At 42.8% G+C, this 7,124-nt stretch overlaps 1 long non-coding RNA gene across 1 annotated transcript in view; it reads left to right on the forward strand.

The window, feature by feature from the left end:
* The window catches only part of LOC121269139, a 31,527-nt gene extending 24,687 nt beyond the window's left edge, over window positions 1-6,840 (forward strand). Inside the window, exon 2 of the long non-coding RNA XR_005941312.1 lies at window positions 6,068-6,840. This is a non-coding gene — a long non-coding RNA (uncharacterized LOC121269139). The remainder of the gene's footprint in view (window positions 1-6,067) is intronic.
* The last annotated feature ends 284 nt before the right edge of the window (window positions 6,841-7,124 follow it).

Genomic DNA, 7,124 nt, shown 5'->3' on the forward strand with positions numbered 1-7,124 from the left:
ATATACCTCAGATCTATACAGAGATGGCACTAGTTTCTATGTGTGTAACAGGTTTTATTTACAAAGGTTTAAACCATCCACTCCATACTTACAACTACAGATTCAGCTCTTTCTACAGTTTATTTACTTTTCTCTTGAGTCCACACCCAGGCTTAACCAATCAAGCACAGTGAGCATGGATCAATTAACAGACTCACACAAACAAACACAGAACACTACAGTTAGCAGACATTCTCTCACACATTTGAGTGGCAGTAGCAGGTCACCTTAGTAGGCTCTGAAATGGGGAATGCTGTTTAAAGATCCAAATGACAAGAAAACACAAATGTAGTTATGTGGTGTTCCCCAAGGTTTCTTCAGATCTTGTGCCGACGTCAGTCAAACAGAAAAACCGCACAGAAATTCAATTCCATAATACATTAAATGAGTTTTAGCCTACAGTACATGAGAAGGCCCAAACTAGTCTCTCTGTACTAATTTGCAGAATTAAAAGTGTTGTTTCCCATTTAGACTAACCAACAGGAGATGAAAGGTTAATGCTTTGGGTAGAATACAGAGCATCAAAAGAGATCCAATTTTGAAGAGTCACTAAATGGAAACAGATTCTTACCCTGATGGACCTGCATTGTGTTTCCAGCATTTTCTGTTTTTAATTTCAGATATCCAGCATTTGCAGTAATTTTTTTTTTACTATCTGAAACATTGATGCTTCAATGATCTGATCAGACGGTTGACCATCTGAGAGATCATAGGACAAGCTGCATTGTGTGCAATTCATATATTAATAACTCATAGATTCCTCATGCCCCATTGCTGACCTGCCTGCCTTCATAAAGCTTGATCTTGTAGCCAAGCTATCAAATTAGCTCTTTGTGAAAAGGACAAAGGCTTCCCACATGCAAAGGATGAAGTGAGATTAGGCATTCCCTATAAGAGGGGTTTGAGACTCCTCTCAAATCATTTGAAACAAGGCCTGTTCAGCAGGGAAAGTCATATGGTCTGACAGCAAATGCTTCCTAATTTTTTTCTTTCAGAATTTTGCAGTCCAGAAATGTCTATAACGCCAGCTGCTAACATATGCTGCAAAAGCCACATTGCTCAAGTACTGATTGTACAACATCAGCACTTCTAAGGCTTTGCTGCAAATGAGCTGGTTAGGAACTGATCAGTAGCCATTGGCACTGGCACTTCAACCTTAAAGTCACTTCTACCTGGTTCATATTAAGGTTGCCAAATCTCCAGGATTGGCCTGGAGTCTCCAGGAATTGGAGATCAATCTCCATGATACTGCTGTGTGCAACCCTGGATAAAAATCATTGGAACATTAATAAAGATAGCTTTTTCTTATTTTCTTTGAACACAGATATAAAAATATTGAACATGGTGGGGGGGGTGGAAAAGGCTCCTTGGTTGACAGTCGAGCATCATCCAATTAGGTAATGATCCTATTTGCTTTCTAGTTGGCGTAGAAAGGCAACGCGTCACATGGATGGATGTGTTGGCCTATTAATGGCTGGAAGGTGGGGACACATCATGTGATGAAACCTCCAAGAGTACACTTAGGGTAGAATTTTTGGGTTGGCAGGCCCAGGAGTGGCCAGGGAATGGACTGCCGACCGCGATTGGCACCCAACCGTGAATTCACGCTGGGTGGCCAATTAACGGCCAGCTGGCATGAAATGCACATTGAAAGGCTCAATGCTGCCAGAGTGGGGGCGGGAACAGGGCGAGCTCTGAAGTCAGCGTGGGCACGGGGCAACCATAATATGTACCAGGTAGAAGTGACTTCAAGATTGAAGTGCCACTGCTAGTGGCTACCGTTCAGTTCCCAACCAGCTCATTTGCAGCAAAGCCTTATAAGTGCAATGGAAGCTCCCTAAAGGCAGAGAGTTGCCTCAGGGGAGCTGAAGAATTTAAAACCAATCAATAAAGATTTGAATGGCAGAAAAAAAATGTCCACACATCAGAATCGCTTACATGAAAATATAGATGATGAAAATTCTGTCCAAACATTTTTATTTTTTAAAAAATTAATAGAGGAAACCTCACCCCGCCCCTTGGATGAGGCTTCATTAAAAGGACAAAGTCCGCATGGCAGATTCGCCTGCCCGCCAAACCCACCCGTAGGACGGGCAGCGAAAAATCACTGTCAATTGCTACTTTAATGGCCTTAATAGGCCTCCTAGTTGTCGGCGGGCATGCTGCCGACTCTCGCGAGCACCCGCTGACCGAAATATTGCGCAAGTGTGCGATGATGTCTGGACGCTCACCCTCGCTATTGCATGCTCGAGGCTGTCGGGCGCTCAGCCACATGCCGAGCGGAAAATTCTACCCTTAATCTCAATTGGCAGCCCTAACATAAATAGCGGTTTCTCGCCTCACAGAAATATGTACAGATAACTTGCATAGTCTCTTCATGGGCAACTATTTGCATTCCTTTTTCTTGTGCATAGAGATTTGAATACAGATTGCACTAGAATTTGCATATCTAGCAGTGGTTCCAAGCCTTGATCTTGCCATTGCATTAAATGTGTGCACGAGATAAAGAAAGTTTGGGCACAATACTTATTGTCCTCCAGCCTAACAGTTTTATGTGAAATTTAATTTTACATTTGCCTTTGCAGAGCCACTGGTTGGACTATTAATCTAAAGAGAAATTGACCACAAATACTTAACGTTATCAATCATCAATTAGTTCTTCTGATTCACTCCCGCTGCAACTTCTGCATGCCCTTTTCAAGGCCCGGAGTTAGCCAAAGCTGAAAGAAACCCAGTAAAGAGACCTGTTGGGTGCCCTCAAATTTTTTTGGGAGGTGGGAGTTGGATGGGGGGGGGTGGGGTTGGGGGGGAGTGGGGGGGAGGTGGTGGCGCAGGGGCAGATCTAGACAGTCATTGGGTCAGTTGGCTGTGTCAAGAAACTTCTTGATGGGGGAAGCAGGGAGGAGGCCCTGTTACAGATGTGTCAACAAATCACTAAAGTTCCATTCCTGAAGACCCTGCAAACCTTTGATGGGGTCAGCAGCAGAGTTCCACAGTGGGCATGACCCCAGCATAACTACCAGGATTGTACACCCACAACATCAGCAAAAAGCCCCCACACAATCACGGAGGTTAAGCTTCTGTGAACAATTGCCTCACCAGCAAAATATAACACGCCCACTGGTGCTGACGCAGGAAAAGTGTCTCAGTCTGGCTACCATTCCTAACCTGTTGGAAACAACATATATCCATACCAGCAACTTTATTACACAAGCATAGCATTATAGCAAGAAGGAATAGAATTATTTGCCGATCATTAGGAAGGCTGTATTGTCAGGAGTATGGTGGTGAAAGAGGGGAATGTTGTACAATTTTCCATGTTCATTGGCGTCGGGCATGTTTGGTGGTGTCAGCGGACAATATGGTGAGAAGTCCAAAAATTGGTTTCACGATGTCATGAAACCAGTTTGCAATTGTTCACTCAGCGTGTTAATGGCGAGCCACAATCCCCGCTATCAGAAGTCGGGAACTTTGTTGCAATACATCAGCATATCATTAGAAGGCCAGCCCGCTGGACCCATCCCCACTCCCTGCTGGATCATCCGCCCACATTGGCAGGAAAACATGCCGACGTGTTTCACAGCATATATATGCGTGCACTCAGCGGGCCACACTTCACTCGGGACTTGAACATTTGTTTGCCTGCTTTGTTTCGGGCAGCACTCGCAATCATCAGTGCCAGGCTTCACAGACAGCACCACGTCACTTTTAGGGAGATTTATGGGCCAGTCTCTACTTACCCGATCAGCAAAATGTGGGTGGCTTTTCAGTGGCTGCAGGGCCAGGACTTCCTGGGGAAGGGGGAGAAGTGACCTCGGGCAAGGGAAGAGGCTGCAGGACGAAAGCTGCACTGGGGAATGGAGGGTATCCCAGGGTGTGTTTGGGGGCACATGCTAATCTGTGCAAGTGGCCTCAAGATGATGAGGGCTGAGGAGGCAGCCTCCAGAGGAGATGAGGCTAGATGGATATGTGAGGGTATGTGTGTGAGAATGGATGGTGATGTCCCTTGAGCTGGCAGTGAGTGAGATGCCATTGAATGTGTGATGGTCTTGAGTGTGTGAGTTTAGAGCGATGAGATGGTTGCCATATCCTGGCAGCATGGATGAGATCATTCATCCTCTATCTGCATTGTATGGCCAACCTCTTCTATGCAGCATTGGCACTGATCACCACTGCCATCGCCAACCAAGCCAGAGTGGTAGTGTAGCTGCCCCTCCTGCGGCCAGAGCTGGGGTAGAGGACATCAGAGCGGGGCCTCCACACCACCCAAAAGCCACTCGAGGGCTACAGTTTTTTTGCCTTTTGGGGCCATGTCTTCTTTGCCGTGGGCTGGAAGCACTGAATGTGGCTGTACTTTAACTGTGGTGCCTGGCGTGATGAAGCGGCGAGGTGATGGCATGGCAGGTGAATCGGAGCCGCCTGCCATGGAAACGGCATGTATCGCGGGAGTGCTTAATTATTGCGGTGGGTTTGGGATGATGCAGCGTGAAAAGCTGCCATTGTGGCCGGCGGGTAAAGCGTTTTTCCTGCCCGCTGCTGCACTTTGTGCAAATCGGGGATGATTCTGCCCATTGTCCCTAAAACATAACAGCCCCCGCCATACCCTTCCAATCCTCTATCTAAACTCAGGAATTGATAACATAAAACAACCAGGCCAATTATGAACCACCCAAAGACTAACCTAGCCAGACTGTGCCATATATAATGCATATAGATGAAGCAATTGATGTACTATACAATTGTACTATTCTCTATTCAATTGCATGTTTGCAAATTTAAAATATATATTGAAAAATGAAAATCAAGTATGAGTAATAATGAAGTCAAAATTTATTCTGAGAACTTATTGTTAAAGGAAATTCACCAGTTAAAAATATTCTCTTATCGTACACATCAATGGTACTAAAAACAACTTCTACACAGTTCAGTAGTTATTGTCTCAAGCTCCTGAGCTGCACCATGTTACAATCCTCCAGCCTGGTTGTGAAGAGCTTTCCCTCAGACTTTGAGTTGGGTGCTTGATGAATTAATTGTTTTGCTCTCTTCTCCTTTTACCTTAGTCTGGTCAAGTACATCACTTTTCTCTTTGAGGCATTTCATTCTCATTGCCAGTGTACAACTCTTTCCTCAGCCAATACATTTCCAGTACAGCAACTTCCTCATAGAAACATGACAATGAGAGTTCAAAACTGTGTGTTCTTTTTAAACTACGAAGTGCTGAACTTTGTGTCCTTGTCTGCGTGATTGTAACACCCACTTCAAACTGAATCTTCATTGTCTCCTAGCACACACTCAACTGGAGGAAAAATTACTTTTTGTGGAAAGACTGGGACTTTGCCCTTCCCGAGACATCTGTTTAAGGTGACTGTCCTTTGGTGACCTTCTTATTAATCATTTCCAGCTATCCACCCATGTTACTGGATGGTTTCAAGTCTTGCTTGTCAGATCTCTAAAGAGATGCCTTTGCATTAAAAACTGAATACCCTAATTTCCATCTAAATTGCATGGACTAAATGCACAATGCAAGCAAGCTAGCATTTTGGATGGTTAGAAAGTTTATATATAGATGTTCAGGGAATTACCTTATGCAAGATGTATTTGTAGTCAGTAGCAATGGGCACCAATTCAATTTATTCGTAATTACTCCAGAACACGTTCTATTTGATATCTTGAACCTTGAAAATTGTGCAGCAGGTATGGGCAGAAGGAAAATGGTCTGGATAGGGATCACAAATGAATAATGGCTAGCTGAATGGAGAAACCAGGCAGCTGCTATCACTTGTGGAACTATATACCTTCTGAAAAGGAAGGGGAAAAGTCAGGGGAATGAAACATTCTGAAACATAACCAGCCTTCCTTAACATGACAATTACTTTAGCAGTCATACAGACTTGAAACATTAACTGTTTCCTTCTCCACAGATGCTACCAGGCCTGCTGTATTTTTCAAACATTTTCTGTTTTTATTTCAGATTTCCAGCATCTGCAGTATTTTGTTTTTATGACAGTTACTTTGTCCTTTATAACAGGGGAAGCAGGAATATTGAAGATCATATGTGATAATGAGACATCAGAGAAAACCTCTGTCGGTTCCAATGAATGAAGAAGAAGAACTGTATATTGTATTGCGCCTGAACTTACTATCAATTTTGAGAATTTCTTGCATGTTTTGCAACTGATTAACTGCCAGAAATGTAATATGTCATGCAAGATAAGCAAGGCTTTGCTGACTAGGTTAAAAGTTTAATAACGGATGAGAAAATATGATGTGGAGCATGTACTGCCAAGGTTCTCCTGTATTATAGGATTAAGTAACTATTTATGCTTCTCATAAAAATTAGAATTACTACTGGACTTAACATTTAGTGCTAACATTTTAAATTTTTGAGTGCTTAATGTGATTTGTAAAAATGTATTCACTACCAAAATAAGCTTGGCATTTTATTATTATTGACGACAAGACATATAACATAATTACCAAAAAGATGTTCTTCATGGTGTGGTGGTTTGGGGATGCAGTTCAGTTTAATGACTTAAATATGATCGGCAGACATTGGGATGGAATAGGGAAGGAATTAGATACTGGGCAATGTGCTGGAAATTCTTGATGTGCCTATGGCCTTGACTTCATAAACTTTCCTGACTGTTATTTCAGGCTAATTCAAAATGTCAAAAGTTTAAGCAGATTACTCAACCTTGAGCTGTCTCCTCTATCTGTTCAGTCACCAAGATTGCTTTTTTCTTCCTGTGCAACATTGCTCAACCTCCACCTCCGTCATCATTAAAACCCTATTATCACCTCTAGATTCGTATTCTACAATGGTCTCTCAGCTGGACTCCATATTTCAACTTTCCAAAAATTACAACTTATTCAATATGTTACTGACAATAATCTAATCTGCAGGTATTCTGAAATAACACCTTTACACAGTTTATTTGAAGTAACTTGCCACTAGTTTTTTTTAGGATACTGTCTCGCACAGAAAATATTAGCAGAGAAATAAATTGGATTCTGTCTACTTCCCCCTTAATGATTGCATGTACATGTACAAATCCGGTCACATTAAGTGTAGCTTATAAAATGAT

The sequence above is a fragment of the Carcharodon carcharias genome, chromosome 23 (assembly GCF_017639515.1).
Source record: "Carcharodon carcharias isolate sCarCar2 chromosome 23, sCarCar2.pri, whole genome shotgun sequence".
Lineage (NCBI taxonomy): Eukaryota > Metazoa > Chordata > Chondrichthyes > Lamniformes > Lamnidae > Carcharodon > Carcharodon carcharias.